General features: G+C 35.2%; 1 protein-coding gene across 1 annotated transcript in view; it reads right to left on the bottom strand.

Moving 5' to 3' along the window:
- The window catches only part of LOC150100241 (protein brain tumor-like), a 59,133-nt gene extending 45,108 nt beyond the window's left edge, over positions 1–14,025 (bottom strand). Inside the window, exon 1 of the mRNA XM_090402596.1 lies at positions 13,997–14,025. The gene's annotated coding sequence lies outside the window, so the exon portion shown is untranslated. The remainder of the gene's footprint in view (positions 1–13,996) is intronic.
- Between the last annotated feature and the right edge of the window lie 4,240 nt (positions 14,026–18,265).

Raw genomic sequence — 18,265 nt, 5'->3', positions numbered from 1 at the left:
TTGTTTATTTCATGGTGGTTTCTTGTATATTTCACGGGAAACGACTATTAGTATACTTTCTTCACCCTATATCCTCCTTATACGTATATTGGGCCTCGTGGCCTATTACGTTCGTATTAGGCATGGCCCTATTACGATTTAAAACCGCGACCGCCTCGAAGACAAGGTGGTTAGCCCTATGCCTCCTCCACCCTATATGTACAGAAATATAATATGATCAAGGAAAGGGATCGCGAGGAACGGATAAGTTACATTGAGGCCGATGTGAAAGAGTCTTCGCTTTCCAGCCTATATGTGGTGGATTCGAATTCTACCGTTGGCATGAATGTTTAGATGATAAATGATTTCCATTAACCGGTATAAGAGACCCCATCATATCGGAGACCCGTAGTGACCTGAAAAAGTTCCATGTTTGGTTTTAGAGCAACCCTTATACCACCACGCCAAGTGCTATGGACATTTCAAAATCTTTTGCGGGGGGACTCATCAATGAATTATTTTATAATCATAGAACATGCACTTCCCAAATCTTGGTTAGAATATGAAAATATCCTGTCGGATGAAACAACTGGCAGGATGAAATAGAATAGAATTAAGGCATGTTCAAGACGGTCTACTTCATTAGTGGAATTTACTTTAAAACTTTGAGAAGGGGAAGCATAATACCACTAACTTTCTACCAGAAATTAGTAGTCTTCCATGACTCGTTGTTCAGAAACAATTATTTCGTTTCAAGGCCAAAGTAATTGCTATTAAGTACTTCAGAACAATACATTATTAGTTTATTTCAATAAAGGCATTTTGTCTATAATGTGCACAATCCCATTGCTTTTAGTTTCGCGTACTGTCTGGCAAGTATGATTCGAGAATGGTACACGACTTGCAAAATGTGTTTCGCTCTTATTTGACAATGTTAATACTGGTTAATCTCTGACATCTTTACTTATTCATTCGAACCGTTTACAAATGTGGAGTAGTCACGAGATCTTACTTGACCGAAAAAAAAATCAGGAAACGAGATTTGGAGAAACGCCGATGTCCTCATTTTCAGTTCTGTTGAAAACACTGAACCGGGAAAGGCAAAATGGATAAATATGAATATATTCATATTTATCCAATCACAGGCCGATTAAGCGTTCATTTCAATAGTATTCGTTGTGTATATATTCAAAAACACACAGTTGAGCACCAGAAGCAGTTTGCTATTTTGTCATTGCACAGAACATTTTGATTTAATATTTAATATTTTCTAGTGCAAACGAAAAATAAATACTCCATTCGATTCTCGTTATCATCAAAAACTCCTAATTATTACGAATCTTATTTTAGATGTATTAACCGATAATCGATCATCATCTTCATATAAAGTGATAAAAATAACGAACTCGGAGCTGACATTTACTTTCTCCTCTAATAAAGATCGTTTCCAAAGAGGTCCCTTATTACTGATGTTCCTCGAAGCCATTAAATTATAATTAAGGTCATCGCAGAGTTCGGAGAAACCATGCAGATTGTAACACTGGTCACCTTCTGTGAAAATTTTGGTTCTTTAATCGAAGGCATAATTAAAATAGGATGTGTAGACATCGGAGCGATTTTCGGAAACAGCAGGTCCACAGACAGCCATGATATTGTGATGCCGCCAGTTAATGCTTACATTGTAACAACAGCGACTTACTTTGTTATCGCATTTCAGATTCTGCTGTCTAGACTGCGCTTGTTCATGATATTCGATTGATGTATAACGTTCGCGTTGAAAATACCCTTGGAGAAAATTAACTAAAAATAAAGGTCATGTTACGTAACTAAAGATTAGGTAACCAGTATTATGTGCTTATATATTGTATGTATAAAATATTTTAAAAAATGCGATAGTATAGTATAATTATGCCTATTGAATGCGTATAGTCTCTCTTACCAGTGTTGGTTTTAACAGAATGGAAAAATCGAAGCAATATTCTATTATTTAATAACAGTTTCGAATTAATTTTGGATCGACTTTTATTTTTTCTTTCTTTTTTTTGGGGGGGGGGTTTCCTCTCTTTTTCAGTGTTTCCCCACTAGCAACCTTATCGTGAAACACATTTGCAATTATTAATATATTTCTGCAGACAGTTTATCTGACAGGTAGTTCACTTCTCTACCATATAAACTCGTAATTGACGATAAACAGACAGCGGATGTTCTGTTGAGCTAGCTACAGAAATGTGGAATTGGAGTCTAAGTGCGTCCACAGCTGACTAGCAACGTGCACATGTGAGGCAATGCAGCAGCTGCTTCGTTTATATTTCACAATCTTAGAAACGCCCTGATATTCTCATTTCCCAACTTGTAGAACGCTTCAAAAAATAAGTTCAAGAAGTTAAGTTCTACTTCTCTTTATTTTTCTGTAAAGCTTCCTATAAGCACTGATTATATAAACCGGCTAACAAATTAGAAAATGTATATTAATGTGTCTGACAGACTGATCCCCTCCCCCGACAAATTATTCTGAGAAAATTATTAGAATGTACATTATGGTTATCCAACTTCATTACGTAATACTGTGTTTTCTTATAACATGTCTATTTTATAAAACAGGATATTCTGTTGAGCTAGCTACACTTTTTGTTTACTATGCATTTGCTCCATTTGGTATGCTCATTCACCTTACTACTATTTCAGGCTTTATCATTATGTTTTTAATCCTGAATGGTTGTTGGATCCGTTCAGTCTTTTTCATTGTTGTTAGCAAAAGCTCAGGAAAAGAAGCAGTATATGCACACGGTTCATGCTTTTCTCCTTCGAAATGGGCTATTTACCACGAATCCTCTTAGAGCCTATGCTTAACTCTTTTCTTTACGCTTACTATTGCAATTACTGGCAAAATAATTAAGCATCACTTTAGTTCTTAATACTCATTGTAATCTTGCTTCGTTGCTTTCAACGCAAATTATAGAGTCATCTGTTGTAGTTCACAGACATTATCACTAATCAATACTATGTCGCCAGAAAATCTCAAGTAATTAAGCTTTTCACCAGTTATATTGATCCTTTCTGCATTCACTGCATGCTCATAAAAAATTAACAAAAACATCACTTGTATGCATAACAGAGAACACTCTGGGAGATAGCGATCACCTTGCATTCATCTTTCAATTTCTGGGTTATCATCCATATCAACGTATGATACTAACTTGTATTATATTATATGCAGAATTTTAAAGTGAATGTTCATTATATTTATCTGCTTTGGTGCTTCCTTCTTCCATAAAAGCAACAATTTTTTTTTTTTTCAAAAGCAAACGCCTGAAACAACATCATAACGCTAACTCAGATATAATATGTCTCTCACAAGGAAATCCCTTTCATTGCAACATTTATAAAGATTTATAATTTTTTTTTTTTTTTTTTTTTTAATACCATGACTCACCTAGATCACAATGAAATCCTCGTGGATGATCATGCCATTCGTCTGGGTATTAAAATTGAACAAAGATCTGCCATCGAAATATTATGCAGACGATAAAAAGTAATTATTTTCATTCATGAGTCAGCGAAACTTGTATTACAAAGTGGAAAACTCATACGGTTAAAGAAAATTTGGACATCATTGATAGAGCAACATGTAAAAGATCAAGAGCCTGTTCATTTCGACACGGGGCATTCCAAAAGGAACATGCTGATGGATTAGTTCAGCATGTTCCTTTTGGAATGCTCCGTGTCGAAATGAATATTGTTAATCACCCAGAAAGAAATACGCTTCCAGTGGAAAACACCGATATCATGATCCAAAGAGTTGCAATGGGAAATTAATACAAAAGAGCAATTCCGGTGTACTTTAATTCAAAGTGATCATCAAAATTCGTGGCTGTTGAATGACTTCGGAATGAGAACTACAAACAACTTCATGAGATTTTATCGAAGGAAACACAGTAACTACAATAATGAGCAGTATAAAGTGATGAAGAAACAATAGTCGAATAAATTACTGGATTTTAAATGTGCAGCAGTAAACTGCATGAAAAAAAAAAATTAACAATAGTTTGCTTGTTCTTTACTAACAAGACTGGTAATCAAATTGCGTTGTGGAAGTTGAAGTCCAGTTTCAAGCATGTCACAATACGAATTTATTTATTTATTTATTTATTTTTGTCATCAACAGTTCCAACTAAGCCTACTTCGTGGGAGCCTGCTCTTTTCTAGGTAGCCACATGTTCGCTTGCTATGCCATAATTTTATGGTGCTTTTGTGCTATCATGGATTGAATCCTCTCTCTGTATATATAATTTTCTTTCTTTTATGGCAAAAGCAAAATAATAATAAATACACAAGAAAAAAGAAGTTACTTTACCTGGAAAGTCTGGGTAAAGCTAGGAGAATGTTGAATGAATGTAAGTTGTTCGATAATATTCAGATTTCTAGAAAAAGAGAATTTTAAGTGTGTAATTAATCTCTGTACATGTCAGAGAAACACGCCCATATCGTTTCCATAGCATCTAAAATGCCATGTGTTATCAACAAGTGTCATTTCTTTGTTAAGAACTATTATTAATGCAGCGAATGCAATATAATGTTGCCACAGCTGGTATGATGTAAACCTGTCTAAATTTTACACACCACATATATTTTTATATCAATCCCACATATCAGCGGTGGTAAAACCTGTGCCACTATGCGTGGGGAAAGAGACGGAACGTTTAAACAGGTGGAAAATGTAATCGTTGACTAAGTGAAGAAAATTATCGAAAGAATGGAGGTAGGTGGAATGAAAGAGGAGAGAAATTCATATTAACAAATGTGGTGGATCCTTACCCATGCAACAACTGAACCATTAATTTCATAGTCTTTAGTGTTTAATATTATATTAATATCACCCTATCATTATCCAATATAGGGTGATATTTTGTATACAAACTGCGTGGGTACTCCTAGCCGGTTTGCCTGTATGCAGGATTAAAAACTCATCACCTTAGTACGAGACCGGCTTCACATGAAAAGCTCTGATAAAGTTGTTTTACATTCCTAGAAGAGATTCGAATCCAGGTCTTTCCAACCAAAGGGCATTGTTGAATCCGACTGAGCTATGGAGGCTTTTATTACTGTGATATTGCATTCCTAATATTTTTAAACCAAAAGTACTGTGTGCAGAGTGGCTCAAAAGAATGAAGTTACGAATTTTATGTTATGTGACAAAGAGAAAGGTTTTTGTCATGGCAAGATGTTTTATTTACAATAACACAATAGAATTATTGTTAATTTCCTGAATATAATTCATTGTGCAGTTAATGCCACGTTGTTGGAGTGCAAGATGTGATCCACGTATTAAAAGTATATATCACATATCTGATCTGTGGCTTCCTCTCTTTGAGAGGGTTGCGACTGATTACTAGGGAGATAGGTGACGCAAGGTGGTTTCCCGTTGCCTTCTTTACCGTATTTATGACTATAGCCTGTGTGTTCACGGTTTCAGTTTGCCTGTTTGCGGGATGAAAAACTCTAGATAAACTGGCGGGAAAAAACCCTGCTGTCCATGCCCAAGACCGGCTAACTTGGCTATGGCCGAGGAAGATCCTTAAGCTCTTCACGTCGTCGACGGGAATCGAACCTAGGACACTCCTTCCCCAGGCATATGGTTGTGAGGCGCAAAGCCACTAGGCTAACCGCGCGGACATATCACATAAACAATATGAAAAAAAAATTCTAGTTGAATCTCACTCATGAAAAATTGTAAACCTATCGTACTTTTTTAATGTAATCTGCTATATAAAAAAAAAGAAGTAGATCGGACAAAGGTTAGATAATCCTGAAACCCTTCTTCAAAACAAACCAAAAATGAATTTTGTTTTTCAATCCACTTCAGGCCTCCAATAAGCAGGGTGGTGGCCCCACACTGGAAGATGAAATTAATCTCTTACCTCAAGGCATTCAAAACATCCATACAAGAAGTGGTATTCGAACTTAATCACCTATTGGTTGGAGTGGATAAGAGCTGTGTATTCGGCTAAGGACAGCAACTTAATGCTACTACTTATAAGCCTTCAAAATGTCTGGAATAAGAGAAGTTAAAAATTGCCTAACGAGATTTGAAAATACTTCTTTCTTTCATTAATACAGATGTTCTGGTACACTACAAAGGGGGGGGGGAGTATCATTATTATGAAATTTCTGATATGCACTATCAAGGGAGTGTATGTACAGGACACTACGCAATATTACATAAATTTACATTCTCACTAACTTTCTATCAACGAATTTCCTCCAAATTAGTCTCATCTTCCAGGACTCCAATGCGGTTAGATGCTATATTTCGGTCTTCTAAGACATAACTGCATCAATCCACTTAGACCTCTGGGTCATTATCCCATCATCCTTCCCTTCTAACCACCTTAGCTTAGCTCGACTCGCGCCTTCCTGAATGCTAACAATGTCAAGTTCCGTCCTAATATTTTCATTTTTAATATGATTCCTCAATTAATGCCATCTGTTCAATCCCCTAATTTTTCTCAAAACCCTTGTGTTTCTAATCTCCAGTTTGATCAAATGCTTTATTTCTAACCGAGCTCACAGATCCATAGGTTAAAACTGGTTTGAACAAATGTCTTGTATACAACTACTTTAGTGATTAATTTCTCTTTATTCCATATAAATTTATTCAGCTGACTCCCCATCATATATAGAAGTTTTGCTTCTGTTCTCTGTTTCCGTATTTAAATTTGATTTGATTAAAAATTGTATCTAAATTAACAGAAATGCTTTAAAGGTTCTATAGGTTCTCCATTCAGGAGGTAGCTGATATTTTCCATATTCCTGACTGTTTGCACAGTTTTTTTCTTTACTGCATATTGATGCCAGAATTTGTTACGGCAGTTATTCAGTTTGGTTACAGAATCCTGCCGACTTCTTACTTGATTTATTTAAGAGTATAGCATTATCTGCATAAAGAGCTGAGATTAACGTTTCCAACTCATATCAGATTTAATGCTACTATCCTTCATAATGTGAACCCATCACAGATGGTGAATAACAGTGGTGATAATATGCTCCCCTGCCTTACACATAATTTTACATCAACCCATTTTCATGTACCTTCAGTTCTAACTTCCGACTTACAAGTAAAATATAGACAATGTGTTGTCTGTATATTCCATTTTCACCATATAATTGTAGCGTTTTGAATAGCTTTTCTCTTGATACCTTTTGATATGCCTTTTCCAGATTTACAAAACGTAAATACAGAACTTTATTATATTCCTATAATTTTTCAACTATTTGTCTTTAGATTTGGTCCTGTCAACAGGTCTATTTCGCCTGAACCCAGGTTGTTTGTCTCAAAGATTCCCTTCCACAATTTTTCTTAGCCTCTTCTCGAGTATTACCTAGGAGTTCCGTGACACATAAGGCTGAGATCCATCTTATCCAGTCAACCTGTCTTTTACAACTAATTCTGCTGCTCTCCCAACCAGCCATACTTCTCTCCTTTTCTGGCATGTTTAGGCCTTCTCCTTTCCCTTCTGGGATCCATGTCAAAGCTACCGTTGGAATTTCTCTTCTGTCCATTCTCAGTATACGCCCATTTCCATCTGCGTCTTTTTATATCACTGTCGATACGTTTTTGCTATCTATTTATTATAATTCATAATTTGTTATACGTTGGGAGCAAAATTTTTTTAATATTTTACACAAACTTTGAAAACGAATTTGGCTTATTGTTTCTTTGTCAATTTCCATGTCTCGAATCAATATAGCTTCTTCTCCAGTATACTAGTATAAATCCTAGGTAGAACATCCAGAGAAAATTCCTCTCTAAATCTCACTGTTTCTCCCTAATAGTAATTGCAAAAGTTAAATAACATACGATTCTTGGACTGAATTTAATTATTTCACACAGAAGAAGCTTCTCCGTCTCGTAATCAGTTATACTGCCGTTCTTTGGTTTGGAAAGACTGATTCGAATGCTGTTTACAAGGCAAGTTCCTCGCCTTTTAAATCTAATGTTTAGAAAGGAAAAAAAAAGGCCTTTTACAAGAAGGCGAATATCTATATACAAATGAAAGAGGGTCTTTCCCCTCCTGTGAATTCTGGTCCTGCTTTCTTGCAAAATAGACAGACCAGAAGACAGACAGACGCTAAAGGGCACGCGCATTAACAGACAGCAGATCATGGAGTTAGGATTAGCCGCCTTATCGTTACCAAAAGTAAGTTCATAAGAAGCCACTTTGGTTGATCATTCCATTAATCACACCAGCTCGTTTCTGTACGTAATGATATATGCACTGCTACTTTCACACATTCTGTGTACGAAGCCAATTTACTCCACAATTTTTTTGATTAAATTCCATTATCGCGCCAATTAACTGAAATTAACTTTAATATAACAATAAGTTAATTGATCTTGCATCTTGTTAATTGAATTATTTCTACTATTTAGCGTTAATAGAAACTGAAACATTAGGATTTAACGTTACTTCTCGTCTCTCACGATAAAGGTGAATCGAAAAAAGTATCATTTGCGTACGTGTTCAATTCTCAAGTTTCTGTTCTGAGACTGAAGAGCATTTAGAATATAGATGCTGGTTAGATTTAGATTTTAGTATTTTAACAATTATCCGAAATAACAGAAAATAGAAAAATTATGTATAAACTTGTGTATATCAATGAATTTTAACGTGTTCAGTAGAAAGCTCGCCCTAGTCGTTATCAGTATGTTCTATTGTGTTATATACCTGCTCCACTAACACACAGAAATAGTCCACGAATCGTTCGTTCTTACTTCTATTATCATATTAAAGAAGCATTTAACATTGCATTCTGCTCTTGAAATTAGCACTTTCTCTTCTCTCTTTTGCAATATCAGGACTCTAATGTATTTTAACTATCGCCTAAAAAAAAAATGTAGTAATCTGTGAATGCTTTCTGATATTTTCCAGTATGATATCCAGTTTCTAATTTCTTTTGTCATCAGTGATCCACAATCTACGGAACGCCGTAATCAAAATATGGATCTTTTCATTAGATCTTAATGGTTTGACTGGTTGTCGAATCCATACAGAATGCTCTCATAAATGAGAAGCTTTTAAAGGAAAAAGGGTCACTTCAAATTTACTTTTCTTTCTCGATGTGGTAAAGAAAGGTGACCTTTCTTTTTCATTCTTTACTAATAATTTGTTGATAGCGAGTTTTTAGAGATGGTTTGCTTCTTTTTCTGAAAGTTAGAGATTGCAATATTTGGTGTAACTTGATTACTAATATTACATCTTCAATGTAACTGACAATTCAAAAAAAAAAAAAAAAAGGTAGGATAAAAGCAATGGGTTTCAAAATACATACGAGCATGGCAGAGTGGTACATCACAGTAAAAAATAAAGTTGATATATATATATATATATATATATATATATATATATTTTTTTTTTTTTTTTTTTTTTTTTAAGGCACCATTATCAACAAATTATGTTGCTAACGTCTTAAAATCAACATATGAACACGTAGATACAAGCTTTATCACGAAAGCATATACTTGCCAGCCTGCTTGGCCGTAGGTAACGTATCCACTCTCCGTCAGGCCGCGAGTTCGAATCCCGTTGTGAACATGGATGTTTGAGATTGCTTTTAGGTGGGAGATGAACTTTATCGTCCGGTGTAAGATCACCCCCGCTGGAAAACTAAAAACTCGCAATATCTTGCAGAAAATAACAGGTTCTTCATAGGGTGCAGATGTCAGTACATTACGCACGACAATTCTTTGGTATTTGTGTGTCTTACAGTAGAATACTGTTTCCCAGTATGGCTCCACCTCACCGATTGATGTCCATCCCAACCAAGCCATGATCAACATCAACTTACTAGCTTCAAACACTTAGTAATATTGCTCCTCCTCCATTATGGAGGAAAAGGACTTTAGATAGCCTATGGAATAAAATTATTGAGAACAGTGACTTGCTCATACACGAAGATATCTTTCATACATTTATTCAGAGACTGAAATGCAGACAACCTGCGTGGAGAACTGCTATGCAAATATTGCATGAAGCCTTTGATATCACATTTGCCTGGAAACTATACTGACAGGATAGTTTTACATGTCACCATTCCTGATCCAGATGTCAGACTAAAGGATTTTGACCTTCGATGACAGCTGTGGTCTATAGTTTGCAAGTCATGAGAGATGCAAACTGACGCCTTACAAATGGAATGCCCTCTCCATACTGTGATTGTGACAACTTAGCCCAGACCATTAATAATATCGTTAGTGACTGCTCTGTGTTTTCTTATCCTGGAACATATATGGACTTTTTTTTTAATATTCAACTTGAAGTTTTACGAATTGTGGATTCAGAATTTAACTATTAAACTACAATGACTTCTGTTTTCTGTAATAGTTCCACTTGATTATTTTCATCACTTTCTATATACGTGCATGATTTGAAGTATTCCTGTCTTTTTTACTGGAAAACTACAGGCGGCATATAGCACACTGTTTCTGGTATGACAGGAGGCGGTTTGTCTTGGTGATTTATACAGGAGTTCGATTTAAAAAGCAATGTCAGGAGGTCAGCTTTATTTTATGGTGTTGTAACAGTTGCGTCATCTGGAGAGAGGTGAGAGCGCATGTGAGAAGTTGCGTCTAGTGACCTTTGCAAGAGACCAAAAAAGCAACACTTTCATTTAGACAGGAGGCGAATTTCTGCTATTGGCTTTTATGGAGTACGCATTTAAGCTGAGTATGAAGTGTGTGTGTGTGTGTGGGGGGGGGTTGATGTAAACTACCTGCAGTCAGCTGAGTTTCTTTCCACAACAGCGCTTTGGTACACCTGTGGAATATCAGGGCTGGGAAAGTGAATGAATGATATGAACGGAGAAATAAAAGCCTTCAAATTGGTGCAATGCAAGTAATAAAATGAAGTAAATCGTTTCATTCAATTAAATCGGTACAAAAATAATTATAACAACGAAGTTTTGGAAAATATAGAAATGCTATACCCATTTTTGTAGAATTTGATATTGTCGCTGCGACATGAGTTTCTGTATTAAGACAAAATTTATGGAGTACGCATTGACAGTTTTTTTCCTTTACTTTCTTCACTCGAAAGCTAAAATTTTCTTAAGAACTGTAAACGCCTTCATCTGAACTTATCTTTGGGCGTTAGTATTCTTGTGATATAAAGTCATTTGGAGAAATTCAATCGTATATCCCATTCACAGTTCTGTAGATGATAATATACATTCTTATTTGACAAAATCTGCAGTATAGAAAACACCCCAAAAGTGGAATATTCAGTTCATATTCTAAAACATTGATCTCGAAGGCCTTTCTGTAGCGCGGTCGACAGAATGTACGCTCTTACTTGGAGATTGGATGTTCATTCCGACTGGTTGTGAAAATCTTTTCTAGACCTTTTCAAGTTAGATTGAGTTATTCGACCACATCCTGGCAATATTTGGCAATATTTACGCTATACAAAAACTTTAAACGCTCAAAGCAGTGATCCAATTCCATTAAATGGTCCAGTATTCAGAAATTTGTTATTCCGTGATTCCTCTTTACTTATGCTCCTATTGCATATTTTTGAAAGGTTGCATACCTATAGCACATTAGTGGGAGGGTAAAGGATTTTCTTCCCCTATTTTATTCATTATATTTTTTTTACATTGTTTACATTTTTTTTCACTCAAAGCTGTTTTAAATATGTTACTTCTCGCAACGCTCTTTCATAATAATACTGCTTCTCACCAGTTAGTGTTATTTATTTTTATTTAACTCCACCATAATTTGGTTCATAATTTGGATTTTTACGCTTAAAATTCTTCAGAAATCTCTAACCTCACCGAATTGACATTACACCAATGACAAATAATTTACATAGCACGATTCGCACGTATTTAGAGGAAACCAAAAAGAACCAATTTATCAAACTACTAGATGAAATTAAAACAATTCGAGTACTTAAATGCCAACAACGTACTACAGACGAATGATAGAAACTGAAGAAATTCTGAGTAGTCCATTTAAACCAGGACAGAAATGGATCACGTCCAGTCTCTTAATTGCACAGCGATTTTTTTTTTTTTTTTTTTTTTTGAGTGAGTGAGTTTTTACTGCTAAAATTTTGTACTGTAATATCATTGATTATTCACTATTCATTTTGAGTAATAAGAATTGTTTGAATTGTTTTTCTTTCGCATACTACAGATCTCCACAATACGGAGTCCAAGAACTTAGATTAGTCTGACGAATGTTCTTAAAAGTTGTGTGTGGGTGGGGGGGACAACATGTTTCACTTCAAGTGACGCTAGCTTGTTGTAGGAAGAAGAACGCAATTCGTAGTCACGCCACCGTTCCTTACTACTCTTCTTTTCCCAAGTGAGCATTTGGCAGCTAACTATGTGCACACGAGCTTGCGCTTCTTGACCTTAGCCTTGTCCATACTAATAATTCATAAGATTCTGTGTTTACATAAGCCACTCACATTACCAGCATCACTAGCGAACGTAATCATTCTTTCTTTTCTATTTATCATAATCTTCAAAAGCTGTTTTTCTTAAATTAAAAAAAAAAAAAAAGATATTGGTTGTCGCAACTTTTTTTCTTGTTTTACGAACAAAACGTGAAAAAATAAGTAATAAAATCAGAATCACATTTTTATTGCAACTTAAGCATTTTCGTGTCTCTCTTTGGACTAGTTCTCGAGATCATCTTTCTGCCTTAAATCGCCCCTCCCCCTTATTTCATCTGTTGTGTGTCTTTGATTTATAAACACTCCTGTCATATTTGACAACTATGTATATTGGTCCTATATGACAACTATAAGTTGTAGTTTCCTTGACACAGTACATGATTTATCCAGTATATATAAATTAAAATTGGCAGCAAATTAATCTCCTACTCCGTTTATCTTAGTTTTCAGTAATGATTAACGCACAAAAAAAAAAAAGATTATTCTATTACAGTCTTACTACATATCCTTATCCCAAATTTTTGAAATCATTTCTCCGATTACAGCTATTTCATGAAAGTGTTCTGTTATTTATATGGTGACTAGTGATTCTATCACATCCTGACTGTTGCCAGCAGGAAACAGCCCTAATTACAAACAACTACGTTTTACGCTGCCTACATGTGTGCACTCAGAAAATTCTGGCATCCATTTATAGTGATTCCCGTCCCCTTTGTGCCCCCCCCCCTTTAGCTAATAGTGTCCTAACGTTCTTTTTTGGCTTCTATCCAGCGTTTGTTTTGATGAAGGTGATTCTTACCTTCTAACCTCATTAGAACAAGTGGTTTCTCGTAATACAGACTTAGTAAACAGCGACAGGCTGGTATTGGGCTTCGTGATAACAGCCTTTTAGATGAATGGCAACTCTTGTTCATATCCGGCTGTAACATTTTTGTAGAGAAAAAAAAAAAATCTAGAAAACTTGATATCAAAAGGATTTAATCTGGTGCAAAACAAACATATTTTTAACCAAGTCATAAAAAAAAGTAAGCCCCAAAGAAAAATACTCTTTTCCAGCTGAATTTAAAGACGTCTCTAAAATATTAGTAAAATTTATTATTATCGTGAATATTTTAATTTTTAATGCAAAGTAGGGAACTCCAGATATATAACTCAAATTGAGCTTAAGTTCCCGGAATCTTTACGGTACTGCATATAATATTACATGACTAATTTAAGCGTATAGACAGCTACTAGCTAGAATACTGTACGGTCATTCATTAGGACCTTCAACTAGAGAAAGAGTGCAGAATGGTAGGCATACTTATCCTTGGTTGGCTTGCATCAATGTTTACAAGGCAGAAACAGAGTTTTGAGTCTCTGACGAGGCCACTTTTTAGTTCCCGTTTAATCTGTAATTTAATTGCATGGAAGAAATATTTTTTCCAATAGAAGAATTTCTTATTACATCCTGAATTCAAGGTCATGTATAACTCTTCATATTTTTAAAATCTGAAATAATCCTAGTTCTAATATTAAATATTTTCTGATTAATAAACCGCGAAAATGTTCTGCCTTACCTTTTTTCTTTCTGTTTGTAGACGTTCAATATCAGTAATAGAATCAATGGAATACCTCCTAAACCTGGAATTTTACTCACTCTTGTAAAGGAACACCACGCGACAGCTGATCATGTATTCCCATCGCTTCATTGATAACTTCTTAGAGAAACGAATACATCAATAGCATGCCATCTAGAAAGAAAAATAGCATAATTTAAAGAAGTTCTAAAAATGGTAAAACAAGTTCATGTGAATATTAATGATGTAATAAAATAAGAACGATAGCTCGCATTGAAACGGAGTTTTTTAAAAAATTAAAAAATAAATAATCACTTTTGAAATGTTATGCTTTCTCCCTATAAGTAGATGGTGCAAGTGGTGCATTAGATCGCATTATGGTTGTCTAGAGCCGGCAGTTTCTATTAACAGGCAGCCATTTTAGTGAAAAGGAACAGTTTCAAAGTGTGACAGAAACGAAATTTCTCAGGCTGCCTTATAGGGAACATGTGGTTCATTACTACCCCGTGTGGGCGCCGAACAGCTGATAGCATCATACGGATGAATCTTGTGTTATGATCTCCTGCCTACCGTATAGACAGGAGTGATGACATACGCCTTCGCACAGTAACTGGTAGCCTTATTTTACTTTGCTGTAGTAGCCAAATAACACTTAAGTGTAAAAGTTTCGCAGATTAAAGACGTTATCTTAAGTGTGAAAGTTGATTTCCAGGCTTACCTAGAACAAATTGGTATTACGGAGTAAGAGAAGAAACAAATGACCCTTCAGAGCAAATCATCTTCCTCTGAACGCCACAGGAAAGATTTCAGCCGACAAATAGACGCAGCTGTATAATTAAAAAATAAATAAAAATCTGGACTCGAACCCTTAAGATCAATTGTCATATTGTTTAGTCTGACAATTGATCTTTTAATGTATTTATCGTTCAAGTACACATTTCATTGGGTTTCGAGAAGCACAGACTTTCGTTAAGTTTAATGAAGACGTCTGTATTTTTCTGAATGCAAATAATTAATTATCCTAATGTTAACTGAGAGAAGATAATATTTTACTCGTGTATGCGCATTCCGCTATTAATTACTGGAAGCACCAACTGCCATGTCCCCATCACAAGGACGCGGAGGTCACTGGAGGTTTGTAATACTCAAGATAAATAAGTTTTTTTTCCCCTCCCCCACAAGAAGTTCATATGACAAAACGCTTTTGAAGAGAGAATAATTAAGTAAACAAATAAAAATACTGACGCCCTCGTTTGCAGTAGAAACACAGCAGATGACAGTTGCATTCTCGAATTACGGTACAATGACCTATCAGATATCACTTGCTGCACAGCTATGACCTTAAGTGGGGACTCTTAGCCTTTCTAGTAATGAAGTTGTCTAAAGAGGGTCTATTCATGATATAGCTAACATGTGCCTGTTAATTTAACTGTCAGTTAATCACTAAAGGACTCCATTATATTGATAGAGGAACAGTAGCTATGGACATTTATGAACCATAAGTCTGAGTCAAGGTTTTCTGAAAGGATTTGTGTACACGCTCGGTTTACTCCTCAAGATAATTATTAATATTATTACAACTTGAATGCATTTTGATTTTTTTTAAATGTCTTTATTGTTAGCTAACAGAAAAGGAAAATTTCATCAAAGAATCTTTCCGAAGACGACAAGAAATCAAATAAGAAATCGACAACAGTTTATTTAGACCTCTTCTTAATAACTGGATATATTAAATCACATCTTCAGTTATTAGAAGATAACTGATGTACAGGAATGAGAAAAATGAACATCGATTAGGATGACCAGTCATAAGCCATCACAGAATATGTGGGAAATGACTGTGATATGATCACGGATAATTGTTTTCATTATTAAATTTCAGGTATATTTCTGCAGAAAAGATTATTCTATTTTCTTCAGAATACGTGGAAATACAGGGAAACAAAATTAAGATTACAGAAGAAATAATGATGATTGATTGCTTAAAAATATAGATAAGACAGTAACAGAGTAAAACAGATCCGAGGAACTGTACTCCGAAATTTCTCATCGTAGAACGCTACACTTAGACCGCTGAATAAGAAATTAGATTTTGAATCCAAAGTCTTAAAAGGAAGAGTGCAGATGTATTGCTTCAGCAACCAGTTCCTTGTCATCCATTCTTGCCAATTTCAAAATTCGCTTAAAAGTTTATTTCCGAGTTTGCCGTTCTGAAAATACTTCTCAAAGGGGGGAAAAAAAAGTTACTGTACAGTGTTTTCATCCGTCAGGTTAACATTTCGGCTTAAAAGAGTGATAGTTGAAAAATCATTTAAAAGGACAGATTTTTCTATTATGACCTTCATAACATTGATTGAGAAAAGATATTCTTTTGTGAGAAGATATTCTCAAATACAAAACTCCGTGGAATTATGATAAAATAAATAAAAAAAAACCTTTTTTCATAATATAATAAAAGCCGATATTTGTATGTTGATTCCCTACAAAATTTTTCAAAGCCTTTCTCTTTGACTCGGAGGGGGGGGGGGGCGGGAAGTGGCACGTTAGACCCCAAAATTTAGACAGTCGCTCTTTCCCCCCCTCCCTCTAACAAGTGTTACACAGCTTTTGGATTCATGCACCGTTAAAGCTATCCCTTCAAAATTTCTCCAGCCACTATTTCTTCTACTTTCGTTCTTTGTATAATTTTTGAAACTTTGATAAAGGATACTACAAAAAATAAGGGAAGAACAATTTTCTCGTTTCCAAAATTTTTGTCAATAAAATATACTTAATACTTTTTTTTGTGTGTGTACTTTAAAAGCACTAAAGATAGACTTAAATAACTTGTAGTAAAAATATGTTATATATATGTTTTTTAGATATGGCGTCTGGACTTTCGGAAATGAAATGAGAAAAAGCAAAAAAATCATCAAGAATCGTCCGACTTATGGTTACCCGAGCAGTATCAGGTAATATTTCATATAATATAATGCATGTATATAGGCAATTATTCCTTCCCCATTTCATGTAGTTTTTCGCTTGTCATGAAAACGTTTGATCTTCCACTACATATCGGTGTCTCCTTTGACTATGGAAAACCCTCTTAAGATTAATAAAAGTTATTTCTTAACTAATTTATTGTTATCACTACTTATGTATTTGTATGTATGTAGTCGCATCATACTACAATGTCCAAACTGGAGAAGTAAAGTTTTGGACAGACAGGGTGGATGCAACACATCCAGGAGACCCAGGCTCGATTTGTTCTGTAGAGCCATAAAACGAATCTATGTAGTCACAGTGTTTATTTTTGTATCGATATATTTTTTTAAAAGTTTGTATGCTTCTGAAATACTCCAATAATATTCCTATTAATGAAGTGTGTACTGTATAGAATCGTGGCAACTCTTAGCACCATCAGAAAAAAGGCCGTTGTTAGATTCGATTTTAGTTGCATACCAGAGGAAATATTTTTCGTATCGGACTTCGGATTTTTAGCCCAACAACTCAAATATCGACCATATAAGTTACTTATTTCAAGCAAAAGTACGAGCGTTAAGGTTTAGGACTACCAGATGGCGGAAAATTCTGTACTGTATTCTCATCCCGATGCTTCTTAAAACCATTTATGCTATGGGGGCTGATTTATTCATGACGGTGAAGAATGGAGACGGAATACCTGCCGATTTCCAAGAGTTAGGGTTAAAAGAGTCCGGCTTCTCCCTTTGAAGAGCAAAAAGGCAATAGACGACTTTCTTATTTTATAGTATTAGAATTAAATCCAATTAAAAAGGAAGAAAAGCTGTTTTTTTTTTTTTTTTAAATATAAATCTCGCACGAGAGGCACAAGAGAATATAGCACATCAGTGGCGTGTGCGAGGTGCAGATAAGGGTTGAGAAAGAAGAAACCTATTGCCATTCTTAAAGAGCTGTAGGTCGAAATTGTTGGGAAACACGTCATAGGAAAGGCTGCGCCAGAGAAATGCAGCATCGGATAACTCCAGAACACGAAATTATCAACAGCAAAATACTCAGATGATCTCATACCCCAAATAGAAGTATATTTCTAGTAGTATACATATACTAAATAAGTATCATCTATGCAACGCGACTGGCAAAGTCTTCGAATCCTTTGTCTAAAGTTTTCTCAAATTTTTGTGTGGTATTTCAGTACAATAATGCTATCTGAATTTTCATTCAACTGAGCGATTACTCCTTCACTGGGGGGATTCCTGAACATGACCTACAGTGATCCCTCAAATTTGCAACTATATCCTCTACAGGGTA

The sequence above is a fragment of the Typopeltis vanoorti genome, chromosome 13, assembly GCF_054136105.1.
Source record: "Typopeltis vanoorti isolate ZY-2024b chromosome 13, IOZ_Tvanoo_1.0, whole genome shotgun sequence".
NCBI classification, from domain to species: domain Eukaryota; kingdom Metazoa; phylum Arthropoda; class Arachnida; order Uropygi; family Thelyphonidae; genus Typopeltis; species Typopeltis vanoorti.
The sequence above is the reverse complement of the archived record's forward strand: the minus strand, read 5'-3'. Positions and strand labels throughout refer to the sequence as shown.